The sequence below is a fragment of the Rhinopithecus roxellana genome, chromosome 3 (assembly GCF_007565055.1).
Source record: "Rhinopithecus roxellana isolate Shanxi Qingling chromosome 3, ASM756505v1, whole genome shotgun sequence".
Taxonomy (NCBI): domain Eukaryota; kingdom Metazoa; phylum Chordata; class Mammalia; order Primates; family Cercopithecidae; genus Rhinopithecus; species Rhinopithecus roxellana.
In genome coordinates, this window is record NC_044551.1 from 76404029 (window position 1) to 76419497 (window position 15469).

Sequence of the window (15469 nt, forward strand, 5' to 3'; positions counted from 1 at the left end):
ATATGTAAAATTATAATGTATCAATTAATAATGAAATAAACCTTTAATATTTTTCAGTAAAATTTCTTTCATCATCAATAACTTCCTTTATAAAGATTTCAAGGGATCTTCATCAGTTACTATCTTACATTTATTAGCTGATATTTCATATGACTCAAACTTTGTCATATAATTCCTTGTTGTTATCAACTGAGTCTTTATGCTTTCATATTCTATTAGATATACTTTACTGGCATTAATAATTTTGATATTAGCAATGCAGCAGATAGACACATCCTTCTACTCATTGTCTCCCCTTTCACTCTTCCTGTATCAGCATGTGTGTTTTATTTTTTCTTTTTCTTTAATGTTATAAGGTTAATTATACAATCAATTTTCTGTGAAATGCAATATACTTTAATATTGTGACTAGGTATAAAGAATTCTTAGGAAAACACATTAAAGATAATTGTTACATAAATCAGGTGAGAAAGTTTCTCTCTGAAAAATCATTTGGAGTCCAAGAAGGTAATATTTTCCTTTTGTATATTTTATCACTCCTGTGAAGATAAATATTTGTGTGGTTGACTGACCTAACAAATTATACTCCTAATGTAATAACTGAAGAATTATTTAGGGTACAATATGTGTGTATACAGGTGCACTCAAGCACATGCAAGCACATATACATAAATATAGACATATATCCCCTGACATCATAAACTAAAGCATACTCACTTGAAATTTTAAAAGTTGAGATCTGAAATATCATAATTTGCATCACAAAGATGCCAGTTTTGAGCAGCTAATTAGCCTTTTCATTTGGAACATACCGTAATTGAATATCTTCTATTATGGAAGCTGAAATTGAAAGAAATACATTTCATACATTTATATCCCTAAATTGTCAAACATAAATTAATTTCTACAGGTAATGTACTTGTAATTTACATATTATTGTGATATATCTCTGTCTTGGAGTCTCTTTATAATCCACATTACCCCGGAAATTCTTCATTTGAAGAACTATACAATGTGTTACAACATCAACTCATTTGTTCAATGCCACTAAAATAGTATCATCTAAAAGGAAATAACTTTGATTATAAACTAATAAAACATTTTAGCACACTTTCTTATGATTTGTGACCCTTTTTTCTTACAAATATTATAAAATAATAGAGATATTCAAATAGAGCAGAACATTTGTAATAATTTTAATTTCTTGAGACATTTATATATTTTTACATTGATACATCTATACTTTGAATTATTTTACATTTCTAAATATAATGGTCTTAAGGAACTAAAATTTCTGAGAGAGGAATGTTTGCTCCCTTCGAGGGAGACCATAAATGAGAAAAAATATTATTGAAATTTAGGGATTTACAAAGTATCAGATTCAGTATATTTTATTTTATTTTACTTTGTTTTATTTATTTATTTTTTGAGCCATAGTCTTATTCTGTTGCCCAGGCTAGAGTGCAATGGCGTGATCTTGGCTAACTGTAACCTCCACCTCCCAGGTTCAAGCAATTATCCTGCCTCAGCCTCCTGAGTAGCTGGAATTACAGGCGTGCACCAACACCCCTGGCTAATTTTTGTATTTTAGTAGAGATGAGGTTTCACTACGTTGGCCAGGCTGCTCTCCAACTCCTGGCCTCAAGTGATCCACCCACCTCAGCCTCCCAAAATGCTGGAATTAGAGGCATGAACCATGGCGCCCGGCCAGATTCAGTATAATTTATAATTATACTTTTAGTAATATAGAACCCTTGATAATTGGTTGTTTATGCTACCAAACAGTAGATGAAGGAGATAATTAAATACCATAGTATGTGATAAATAATGGGTATATGGTAGCCTAGAACAGGAAGTATCTAGACAGAAAGTATTGGTAATTGTAGGAAAGGGTATGTTGTAGGAACAAACAAACAAACAAGCAAAAAACCCACATTAGATTATTTCTACAAAATCACTAATTTTTTCTTACCCAGTATCCAGTTCATGTTTTGGTTGGTTCAGCTTCATAAAATTAAAAGAGGCCCAAGATAATGGAGCCTGCATTGTCTTTTGTATTAACTTACTCTCTGTAAAGATGAGATCTCTTTGACAAAAACAGGTGAAGACATAAAGAGTTCCGCAATTAAATGACTTAGCCTAGAAGCAAGGTACATCACTCTGCCCACATCACTAGTACAAGAACAAATCATATAATTCTCTATCTTAATGAAGGTATTAGAAAAGTTGGTTTTCTCTGTGAGCCCCAAAGGAGAGCCAGATGGTTGTAAGCACTAATCATATTTTCTCTAGATACATCATTTGAACTGACTAAATATAATTGGAATGATTCTTAATTATAACATTCTATTTCTTCAATATATTTTGTGCATTTTCTATTGTGCCCCCAAAATCCATGTCTACTTGGAACCTCAGAATGTGATTCATATCGAAATAGGGCCTTTGCAGATGTAATTAATTAAGTTAGGATGATATTGCACTGGATTAGAGTAGGCCCTAAATTCAATGACTTATATCCTTACAGAATGAGGAGGGAACACAGAGAAAGCCCATGTGAAGATGGAGGCAGAGACTGAAATGATACAACTACATGACAAGGCATGCCAGAAAATACTGGCAACCACTAGAACATAGGGGCAAGGAACAATTTTTCGTTAGTGCGTTCAGAGTGAGCGTGATCCTGGTGACACCTTGATTTTGGACTTCTAGACCCCCAAACTGTTACAGAATAAACTCTGTCGTTTTAATCCACTAAGTTTGTGTTATTTTGTTATGGCAACCTTAGGAAATTAATACAGTATATTTAACCCAATTTTCAAAACCTTAGCTTTACTTTTTGTTTTCCTTTATTTCTAGGAGTCTTGAGTGACTCTTATAATAAAAAGTTGTATTGAAAATTATACTAGGGCTTTCATTTCTATTTAACTCTCCTATTTCAACCTTGGATTTTCCACTAAAAATTGTGTCTTCTTTTGGAAGAGGAAATTAGTCCTATAAGTCTATTTGAATTAAAATGATTATCTTAACAGCATGTAATAAATTAAAATAATAGAGGTCTAGAATTGCAACTTGATCTTTTTAAATCTATACGATGGACATTATATTTGATGTGTAATTTATATTTGAAAATATTTTCAGTGCTTCACTCTGTGCAGGTATTTAATAAAGAAAAACATAAGACATAGCTCAATTGTGATGAAACTGGTGTGATTCTATGTAATTCATAATAATTATATAAATTACTATTAGATTTAGACAACAGAATTTTACTATTTACCCTGAATCATTATTTTCTGACTCTATTACTTGGAGTTAATCAAAGTAATACCTTCAAAATAAATATATAAAGAAAGTAACTATATGCATAAGTACACTTATTTACACTTTATGTAAAATTATAATATCCAAAACCATCTATATGAGTGAGGAATGTCCAGAAAAACAGAACCAATAAGATAAACAGATATAGATAAATGATTGATAGATAGATAGATAGATAGATAGATAGATAGATAGATAGATAGATACATACATACATACATACATACATACATACATAGATACATAGATAGATAAAAGAAAATTTATTATGGGAATTGGCTCACACAATTATGAAGGCTGAGAAGTCCCAGTATGTGCCTTCCTCAAGCTGAAAAACCAGGAAAACAGCTGGCATAATTTAATCTGAGTCTGAAGGTCAGAGAAACAGGATCCCTGATGTCCTCAGGCAGGAGAAGATGAATATTTCAGCTCAAAAAGACAGAAAGAGAATTTACCCATCCTCTTCCTTTAAGTTCTGTGTGGACCCGCAATATATTGGCTGATGCCCACCCACATTGGTAAGGGCAGATCTTCTTTGTTCAGTCTACCGATTTAAATGCTAACTTATTCCAATAACAGCTTCCCTAACACACACAAAAATAATTCTTCACCAGATATCTGGGCATCTCTTAACTCAATCAAGTGTATACACAGAACTAAGAATCACAAAATCTAAAATGAAAAAGTAGAAGAACATATATAGATGAGTTAGAGACCCCTGAGGAAATTTTTATTCAAGTATTGGAATTATAACTTTGAAGACTACAACAGAAACATAGAAGATTTTATAGTAACTGTTAAGGAAGACTAAGCAAAATAAAAATTGCATTTTATGTTTTGACTGTTGTGAATAATGATGCAATTAACATGACAATGCAGATTTCCCTTTTGACGTAGTGATTTCTATTCCTTCTTTGATACTCAGCAGTGGAATTAAGGCATAATGTGAGGGTTATTTTCTAATTTTCCTGCATCACGTGGTGGTTATTTTCTCTTTTTTTTTTTTTTTTTTTTTTTTTTTAGAAACCTCCATACTGTTTTTCATAATGGCTATACCAAATTACATTCTCACCAGCAGTAGTAATAACAATAATGGAACATTATTCAATGTCTAAAAAGAAGGAGGAAAAAAATAGTGTGCTCTCAGTGGGAGAAAATTTTAGCAGAAATATATAAATTGTATTAAATAAATGGAATAAAAGAGAACCAAATAGAAATTCCAAAAACTGAAAAATATATTCTGAAACAAAAAAATCATTGGATGAATTGAGCCACTGAGTGGAGATGACAGAGTGAAAGAGTGCATGAATTTGAGCTTAGGACAACAGAAATTCAAGATAAAGAACAAAAATGAAAAATTAATTGTAACTAAAGAATACAGTATTAGGGCCTGTTAGATGGTAACAGAAAGCCCAATTATGTTTCATTAGAAAACTAGGAAACAGGAGATAATATCAATCAACATATTTGAAAAAAGAATGAACCCACATTTCCCAAATGTAATGAAATCAGAAGTTTGCAGATACAGGATGCTAAGAAAAACCAAGTGGACTAAACACAAAAAAAGTTTATGCCAAGTCACATGTCTTAATTCTTTTGTGTTGCTGTAAAGGAATACTCAAGACTTCAAAATTTCCATAAAGAAGATGATTATTTGGTTCACAATTCTGACGTCTGGAAAAGACTAAGATTGAGCACCTGCATCTAGCAAGGACCACAGCCTGCTTCCATTCATGGCAGAAGGTGAAGGTGAGTTCTTGTGTGCACAGAACACATAGCAAGAGAGAAAGCAAAGGAGAGAGTGCAAAGATGCCAGGCTCTTTTTAACAACCAATTCTTACAGGAACTACTACACTGAGAACTCACTAGCACTCAGACTATGCCAAGCCATTCAGTAGGGATCCACCCCATGAACCAAACATCTCCCAGCAGGCCCCACTTCCAACAGTGAAGATCAACATGAGATTTAGCAGGAACAAACATCCAAACTATAGCAGCACATAGTAATTAAGTGGATAAAAGCCAAACATGAAAAGCAAATCCATAAACAGCAATGGAAAAACAATATACTTCACATAAGGAGTAACAATTCAATTAACAATTGGTTTCTCAGAAAACCAAAGGTCAGAAGAGAATGAAACTATATATTTATATAAATCAATTCAGAATTATATTACAGTCAAAAATACCTTTTAAACATGAAGGTAATCAAAGATAATTTTAAATAATAGCAAATTAATTTTTTGCAAGCTAACCAGCACTATAAAAAAAAAAATGCCAAGTGGCATTCTTCGGGCTAAAGGGAAGTTACAGCTAATGGAAACTCAAATTCTCAGAAAAGAGTGAGGTGAATTGAAAATGGTAAATATGTGGATACATGCAAAACATTATTTTTTCTCTGTCTTATTGTCTTTGTTTATAAATCACATATTGAAATTCTACAAATCTATTCCACTGCTGTCACAATTATTCACACCCCTTTCCTTATAGCCTATGCAACTGCCAATAACTTTCAACTGCCTTTCCTACCTGTAAGCACTTTTATTTCATGCCTACACATGTGCACATATGTGTACACATGCACAAATGTATACACACATGCACACAAGTTCATCTTCAATAAATATTTCTAAAGCACATTTCACTATGTCATGCTTTCCTTGCAAAAACAATTTTTTGTCTTTCAAATTGCTGCTGAATTGAATTAAAAAATGGCATTCTCTGTATTTTAGATATCAAGTATCATCTCCGAATATCTCATCAACCTTAAATTCTAACCACCTCCCTTCCAGTTCTCACACCCATGACTTAAAAGCTGAGGAAAGGGTCATCATAGTTAAGCAAGGAAGTACCAAGAAATATCCAAATATATCATCTGGGTTCCTCATACTTTTCTCCTTGGCCTCATTGTGTGTTAATGCTCTTTTGTCTCCTGATGATCAGGGCCAATTATCACTGCTAGCATAGTAATACTTTTTTGTTTTTCTGGTTCCTGAACATAGAATGCCAAGAGAAACATGTTAAAATTTAAAGAAGTTCATTCTTGATCAAATTATAGTCCCTTTGATGTCAAGTTCCTCTAACTCTTTGGAGGCCAGAATTGTGAGAACAGGAAGTCCAGAGTCTATGAGTGGTTTTTGGGGGGTAATAATATGTGTGGTCACTCTTGCTACCACCCTGAGCATCTTGAATGCAAGTATTCTAATCACAGCACTTTGGGAGGCCAAGGTGGGCAGATCACAAGATCAGGAGTTTGAGATCAGCCTGAACAACATGGTCAAACCCTGTCTCTACTAAAAATGCAAAATTAGCCAGGCATGGTGGCATGCACTTGTAATCCCAGCTACTCAGGAGGCTGAGGCAAGAGAATCGCTTGAACTCAGGAGGTTCAATGAGAGGAGATTGCAATGAGCCGAGATCACACGACTGCACTTCAGCCTGGTCGATAGAACGAGACTCCATCTCAAAAACAAACAAACAAACAAACAAAAAAACCCTTTGATTTATCGCCTATATTACATCTTGCAAGGTGATTATCCATCCTCACACACACACAAAATAACTTCTGGACCAGTGCTTCAGCTGTACTTTCCACAGGTTGGCAGCTTCGGAGTGGTACAATACCTGATCATGATACTACCTAATCCCATTACCATAGGCTCATTCCCTTTAAAATATTTATTTTAAAATATTTCCTGTTATCTGATGTGATATCATGTGGGATCCCATGCCAGGGACTGGACACTACTTACACCCTCAGCAGTAGTGCTGGTTAAAGTCCTACAAGTGAGAAAGGCAAACTCATTGACAGAACACCTGTTCATTTCTGTGAGAATCAATCAGTCAATCAGTCAACCAAACTTGTCTTTCTAGGAAGGAAAGGGGCATAACAAGCTTAAATTTCCCCCAAGTTGCTAATTGGCCTTCTTGAAAAATGTTGTCAAATCACCACGTGATATGGTTTGGCTCTGTATCCCAAATTTTATCTCTATTTGTAATCCTCACATGTCAGGGCAGGGACCTAGTGGGAGGCGACTGGATCATGGGGATGGTTTCCCTCAGGCTATTCTCCTGATAGTGATTGAGTGCTCATGAGTGGCGATGGTTTTCAAGTGTGGCACTTCCTCACTCTCTGGCTGTCTCTCCAACTGCCATGTAAAAAGTGTCTTGCTTCCCCTTATTCTTAACCAAGTGGAACTGTGAGTAAATCTTTTTTATGAATAAATTACCCAGTCTCAGGTAGTATCTTTATAGCAGTGTGAAAACGAACTAATACACCATCTCTGTTGGTGGCAGAGGACAGTTAATAGCAGCAATAGCTAGAACAACCTGTATAAATGTGAATGCATTCTGTTGAGCCCATATATATATATATATATATATATATATATATATATCCTTCATTTTTCTTTCTTTCTTTCTTTTTTTTTTTTTTTTTGAGATGGAGTTTCTTTCTTGTTGCCCAGGCTGGAGTGCAGTGGTGGGATCATGGCTCACTACAACCTCTGCCTCCTGGGTTCAAGCGATTCTCCTACCTCAGCCTCCTGAGTAACTGGGATTACAGGCATTAGCCACCATGCCTGGCTAATTTTTGTATTTTTAGTAGAGATGGGGTTTCACTTATATCCTCCATTTCAGTTAGCCAGTCAAATATTTTGAAACTTCCCAAGAGTTTGTATATATTCTAAAATTGTGCTACACATAAAATGGATGACTGTGTTCACCACTTTCAGTCCATTCGGAAGACTTTCCCATTTCAAACTATTTCAAGGACACCTGAAATAAAATTGTAGTACCTCTAGGGTCTATATTTCATCTTTTCCCAACAAAACTAGCTGTTCCATCAGTAAACCAAGCTCTGATTTCTTCCTCCATTTTTCATGCTTGCAAATAATTTCCAAGTGTCAGAGGTGAGAGATGAGGAACTGTGGTGGATATCACTGGTCTGGGATTATGATTTATGCAATTTGTTTGTGCCTTCTGTTTTTGTTAATGCTCAGTCTCGTTTATGACACCTTCATTTTTGATCAATTTTATTTTGAGCCTACTAAAACTCTTATTGTGATGGTTCTGATAAGATCTGTCTTCTGATAAACAGTCTTAGAGGGTTACATGGTTTATTATGTATTCCTTCTCCATCAAGGACTGGGTGCATGCTAGAAGAGGTTTTTCAGAATGTATGTAATTCATCAGTGCAGGTACCATCATCTCGCTCCAGAAAACCATGGAATGGCGTTCTCCTTTTCCCCTTGGGGTTTGCCACAAACTCTATATGGCTTCATTTGCCATCACCGATCTCTCCCACACTACCTGGTCTCCAAGTAGCAGTGTTGCTTGTACCACAGCCTGAAACTTGCTCTTGTCTGAGCCCAACTCAAATCCACAGGCTTTCGTATCCTCTAGTACATAAGGCAGAGTAATACCCAAAGAGATCTGCTAGACCTTGTGCTTCTTTCTTGTGGTAGGAGCCAAAAGAAGCAATAATTTACAGAAGGGGGCTCATCATGGCAGACAGGAGGCAGGACTAGATTGCATCTCTGGCTTGGATGGACAGAACAGTGTATGGAGGATTTTATCATAAATTATAACTCCAGAATGACTGCAGGAATAAACCAGGAATAGGAACACACCGAATACTGTGAGTGTCCAAACTGTAGAAGTGGGAAAGGGAGATAGATCCTCTGCCCCAGAACACACACCCCCGCTGGGGAAACTGAAGGTCTGGATTGCAGGAGAATTTTCCAATCTCACCTGGAGCTAAGTCAATTTGGAGAGCCAAGTGAAATACAGGGGTAGAGGAATCAGTGGGAAAGGCCCTGGGAGCTCACTGGGTCCCCACACAGGCCATTCCTGTCTGGCACCATAGGGATCCTTAGGGAGGGCAGCAAGGGGTGCGGAGAGAATGCCACAGGAGAAGGAAGTCTCCAGCTAAACTTTGTAACAATTTGAACCGGGTGAGAAGACTCCTGGCCAGAACTCAGGGGAGGGCCCGCATCTGGTGTGCAGGCTCCACAGGCAGGGGAAGAACTAAAGCCCTTTTGTTTCGCAGCTGGGAGGTGTGTAGCCTGGGACAAGTTCTCATCCCTGCTTGCCCACTGCCTGGAAACAGACTTGGTGCTGCTAGCGGGGTGGGAGTGATACCGGCCCCTTGGATTGCCCTGGGAGCTGGGCAAGGCCTGTGCCTCCTGACTTTCCCCCACTTCCCTGAAAACTTGCATGACTCAGCAGACAGTCATAATCCTCCTAGGTACACAACACCATTAACTAGGGTACCTCATCCCCATCCCCTACAGCAGCCACAGCAAGTCTTGCCCAAGAAGAATGTGAGCTCACACATGCCTAACCCTGCCCCCACCTCATGTTCCTTTGTTTCCCATCCAGGTAGTGGAAGACAAAGGGCATATACTCTCAGGAGTTCTAGAGTTCACTCACCGCCAGTTCCTCCCCATACTACCACAGCTGATACTCTCTGGAAAGCACCACCTCCTAGCAGGAGGCCAACGGACACATAAATAGAACATTAAACCACTAAAGCTAAGAGCCCTCACAGAGTCCATTGCACCCCCTAGCCACCTTCACTTGAACAGTTGCTTGTATCCATGGCTGAGAGACCCACAGCCAGTTCACATCACAGGACTCTGTGCAGATAATCCCCAGTACCAGCCCAGAGCCTGGTAGAGGTACTAGGCTACTAGATCTGGAAAAGAGATAACAATTACTACAGCTTGGCTCTCAGGAAACCACATCCATAGGAAAAGGGGAAGAATACTACATCAAGGGAATACCCCGTGGGACAAAAGAATCTGAGCAACAGCCTTCAGCCCTAGACCTTCCCTCTGACAGCCTACCCAAATGAGAAGGAAACAGAGAACCAATCCTAGTAATATAAGAAAATAAGGCTCTTCAACAGCCCCCCAAAAAATCACACTAGCTTACTAGCAATGGATCCAAACCAAGAAAAAATCCCTGATTTACCTGAAAAAGAATTCAGGAGGTTAGTTATTAAGCCAATCAGGGAGGCACCAGAGAAAGGCAAAGCCCAGTGCAAGGAAATCCAAAAAGCAATACAAGGAAGGAGAAATATTCAAGGAAATAGATAGCATAAAGAAAAAAACAATCAAACCTTCAGGAAACCATTGGACACACTTATAGAACTGCAAAATGCTCTGGAAAGTCTTAGTAATATAATTGAACAAGTAGAGAAATAAATTCAGAGCTCGAAGACAAGGTCTTTGAATTAACCCAATCCAACAAAAACAAAGAAAAAAGAATAAGAAAATATGAACAAGGCCCCTCGAGAAGTCTGGCATTATGTTAAATGACCAAACCTAAGAATAATTGGCATTCCTTAGAAAGAAGGTAAATCTAAAAGTTTGGAAAACATATTTGGGGGAATAATCAAGGAAAACTTCCCCAGCCTTGCTAGATACCTAGACATCCAAATGCAAAAAGCTCAGCAGATTAATCATCACCTAGGCACATTGTCATCAGATTATCTAACTTTAAGATGAAGGAAATAATTTTAAGGCGGTGAGACAAAAGGTTAGGTGTTCCAGTCCAGCCTGGCCAACATGATGAAATCCTATCTCTATTAAAAATACAAAACTTAGCCGGACATGTAATCTCAGCTACTGGGATGGCTGAGGCAGGAGAATCGCTTGAACCTAGAGCGGGAGGTTGAAGTGAGCTGAGATTGCGCCACTACACTTCAGCCTGGGTGACAGAGACTCTGTCTCAAAACAAACACAAAAACAAAAAATCTATTTTCTCTCTATGAACATAGAATTTATCAATATTGTTTATCATTATATCTTCTGTGCCTTATTAGAATGGCTGCACATATTTGGTCCTGACAATTTGAGTATGAATAAAAGGATGTATCATAATATAAGGAAGGCGTTTCCTGATATTCAAGAATATGATTATATATTGAATGTGCCAGAATATTCTGGTCATGAGATAATCTTATTTTTTTTATAAAATTAGAAAATCAGATCATAGTACATATTTCAATTAAATTACAACTTTAAGTAGTCAACTTTATATGCATTTCTCTATTTTTGGTAAGTTTTCATTGCCATTATCTCATATTTCACAAATGAGTATGTGATATCTGGATTTTTTTCTCTACATAATTGGGTAGCATATTGAAAAGATGGATTTGATGGCATATTTATCATGAAATGAATGATAGTAGTCCAAGAGAATGGCAGATGTATAACCTATGTATATGGTCACTGCATTCTAAGGTACTGATATGAAAAAAAAAGTATTATAAATCCAAATTATTTATTAATTCATTTAATAATTTAGAAGTAAGATTCTGCTATCAATAGCAGTTATTCTGTAAAAACTAATATGTTAACAGAAATATAATGAATTATTTATAATATGTCAAGTATGGTAGGCTTTTCTTCTTTCAATTTTGCCCTTCTCCCAATCACAAAAGGTCAAACCTATTATTAGTTTATGTGAGATATTAGCAGAAATCTTGAAGCTTAAAAACCATATGTTGTTAGCACATAGATTCTTCTTAAAATTTGCTTTTCTGCCTGCCTGCTGTATTTTTTTCCTAATAAATTTAAACTTCATTTTCATATATAGCTGAATCGAGGGGAAAATTATATCTCAAAAATGGCAAACTTAGGTGATTTTAAAAGGCATACTGAAAATGAGGAATAAGATTTAAAGATAAAATAACGATGGGAAAATGAAAAGTTCCATTCCTTGCAAAGGTAACAATAAAGTAACATAGGTTCTTAGAGACAGATACCAGATAAAGACTTTCAGGAGTCACAATAGCAGACTATTTGTTTTATAGGTCAGGACTTTAGAATGCTTTGGTTTTATGGCAGTTATCAAAGATATATAGTTCAGATAATGATTATACTGGTTAACATTTTAAATGTGCAAACTTTAATAACTTGACATCATTGTTTAGATAGGATTTTAAGAAAATCATCAGATACTAAAAGTCACCACCTGCTAATGAATCACTGATTGCTTTTGAAACCAATTTATTTCTTTTCCAAAGCTATTTCAACTGAATTCATAGCTATAAAAATAATTAGATACAAGTGACATGCTGGGAATATGTGGAGGAAATAATCTATTTTTAAATAATTATTATTTCTTAGAAGGGGAATCCAACAGATTATACTACTACTGCATTATTGGTTTCTAAATCATCAAACAATCAGAAAACTTGGGACTTTTTCTCTTGCATCTTAAAATATTATTTTCATTGAGATATAATTGATACACAATAAATTGCACATATTTGAAGTGTACAATTTGATAAGTATTTACATATGTATTACTCATGAGCCCATCATCACAATCAACATGCAGAACATAACTATCACCTTCAAAACTATCCTGGTGCCACTTTGTAAAGCTTTCTTTTTACCTTTTCCTGAACTTCCCTTCCCCAGGTACTGTTGACTTGTGTTTAGTTTGCATTTTCCAAAGTGTTACATAAATTAAATAATACAGTATGTATTTTTTTCTTTTTTTTCACTCAGCAAAATTGTTTTGAGATTCCTCTAAATTGTACTACATATGAATAATACATTTCTTAAATTGTCAACTATTATGCCATTATATTGCTGTACTTTCGTTTGTCATCCATTCACTTTCATCTGAACAATTTTGGCTATTACAAATAAAGCTACTATATACCTTTGTGTAAAAGTCTTCGTGTGGATCGATACTTTCATTTCCCTTAGATAAATGCTCAAGAGTGCAATGGCTGAATCTTGAGAAAAGTGTATTCACATTTTAGAAATGGACACATTATTCTCCAAAATAGTAGGAATATTTTACATTCTCATGACTAGATGTGAAATTTCCAGTTTCTCCATATGATCACCAAAACTCTTTTATTACCACTCTTTTTGGTTTCAGCTATTTCAATTGATGTTTAGAGTTATGTGTAGTGTTATGTCACTTTGGTTTTTATTTGCATTTTCCTAATAATTATTGATATTGAACATCTTTTCCTATACTTATTTGTCATTTAAGGATCTTTTCTGGTAGAGCCTATTCAAATATTTGCACTTAAAAATTGGGTAATTTGTTTTCTTATAATTGAATTTTGAGGAATTTTAATTATATACATATATGTATATGTATTTAGGATACAAATTCTTTATCATACATTGATTTTTTTGCATGATTTTTTTATGATATGAAATATTTTTCCTAGTCTCTAAATTGTCTTATTTTCTATACAGTGACCCTTCCAAAAAGAAGAAGGTTTGTTGTTGTTGTTGTTTTATTATTATACTTTAAGTTCTAGGGTACATGTGCACAACGTGCAGGTTTGTTACATATTTATACACGTGCCATGTTGGTGTGTTGCACCCATTAACTCGTCATTTACATTAGGTATATCTCCTAATACTATCCCTGCCCCCTCCTCACAACAGACCCCAGTGTGTGATGTTCCCCTTCCTGTGTCCAAGTGATCTCATTGTTCAATTCCCACCTAGGAGTGAGAGCATGCGATGTTTGGTTTTCTGTTCTTGCGATAGTTTGCTGAGAATGATGGTTTCCAGCTTCATCCATGTCCCTACAAAAGACATAAACTCATCCTTTTTTATGGCTGCATAGTATTCCATGGTGTATATGTGCCACATTTTCTTTTTTTTTTTTTTTTTGAGACGGAGTCTCGCTCTGTCGCCCAGGCTGGAGTGCAGTGGCCGGATCTCAGCTGACTGCAAGCTCCGCCTCCTGGGTTTACGCCATTCTCCTGCCTCAGCCTCCGGAGTAGCTGGGACTACCGGCACCCGCCACCTCGCCTGGCTAGTTTTTTGTATTTTTTTTAGTAGAGACGGGGTTTCACCGGGTTAGCCAGGATGGTCTCGATCTCCTGACCTCGTGATCCGCCCGCCTCGGCCTCCCAAAGTACTGGGATTACAGGCTTGAGCCACCGCGCCCAGCCAGTGCCACATTTTCTTAATCCAGTCTGTCACTGATGGACATTTGGGTTGATTCCAAGTCTTTGCTATTGTGAAAAGTGCTGCAATAAATATATGTGTGCATATGTCTTTATAGCAGCATGATTTATAATCCTTTGGGTATATACCCAGTAATGGGATGGCTGGTCAAATGGTATTTCTAGTTCTAGATCCTTGAGGAATCGCCACACTGTTTTCCACAATGGTTGAATTAGTTTACAGTCCCACTAACAGTGTGAAAGTGTTCCTATTTCTCCATATCCTCTCCAGCACCTGTTGTTTCCTGACTTTTTAATGATTGCCGTTCTAACTGGTGTGAGATGGTATCTCATTGTGGTTTTGATTTGCATTTCTCTAATGGCGAGTGATGATGAGCATTTTTTCATGTGTCTGTTGGCTGTATAAATATCTTCTTTTGAGAAGTGTCTGTTCATATCCTTTGCCCACTTTTTGATAGGGTTGTTTGTTTTTTTCTTGTAAACTTGTTTGAGTTCTTTGTAGGTTCTAGATATTAACCCTTTGTCAGATGAGTATATTGCAAAAAAATTTTTCCCACTCTGTAGGTTGCCTGTTCACTCTGATGGTTTGTTTTTGTTGTTCATTAGTTTGATGGTTTTACTTAGCAAGCAGTAGGTGTCCATGGAAAATCTTTTAAATATATTAATTATTGAGCTTCGTTTCTGGTGATTCTGATCCATTTAGTTTGGAGAAGAACTTGGGAATATGCATTTCTTCAAAACTCCGCAGATTTTCTGATGATAAACCAAGACTGAGAACTGTTGTTTTAAATAACACCCTATAATAACCAGATTTATAGTAAAAAGAAAAATAAATGTGATACTTCACCAAATTGCTTAAATTTATATTCTTAGTTTAAAAATTATAGTATTGATTTGTTTGTTAGTTGGTTAATCAACTTCATAAAGATATGATTTACATAAAATAAAGTTCAACAATTGTAACGTTAGAGTTTGAAGTGTTCTGAAAAATATGTTTTTGTATAATTATCACCAAATCAAGATGTAGAATGATTCATCATTCCCCAAATTTCCATCTTACCTTGTACATAGTCAATACCCTCCCACTACCCCCAGTGTCATGCAACCAATGGTCTACTTACTGGAGCTATAGGTTTGAATTTTTTAGAGAAATCATAAAAATATTGTCATACAATTGTACTTTTTGTC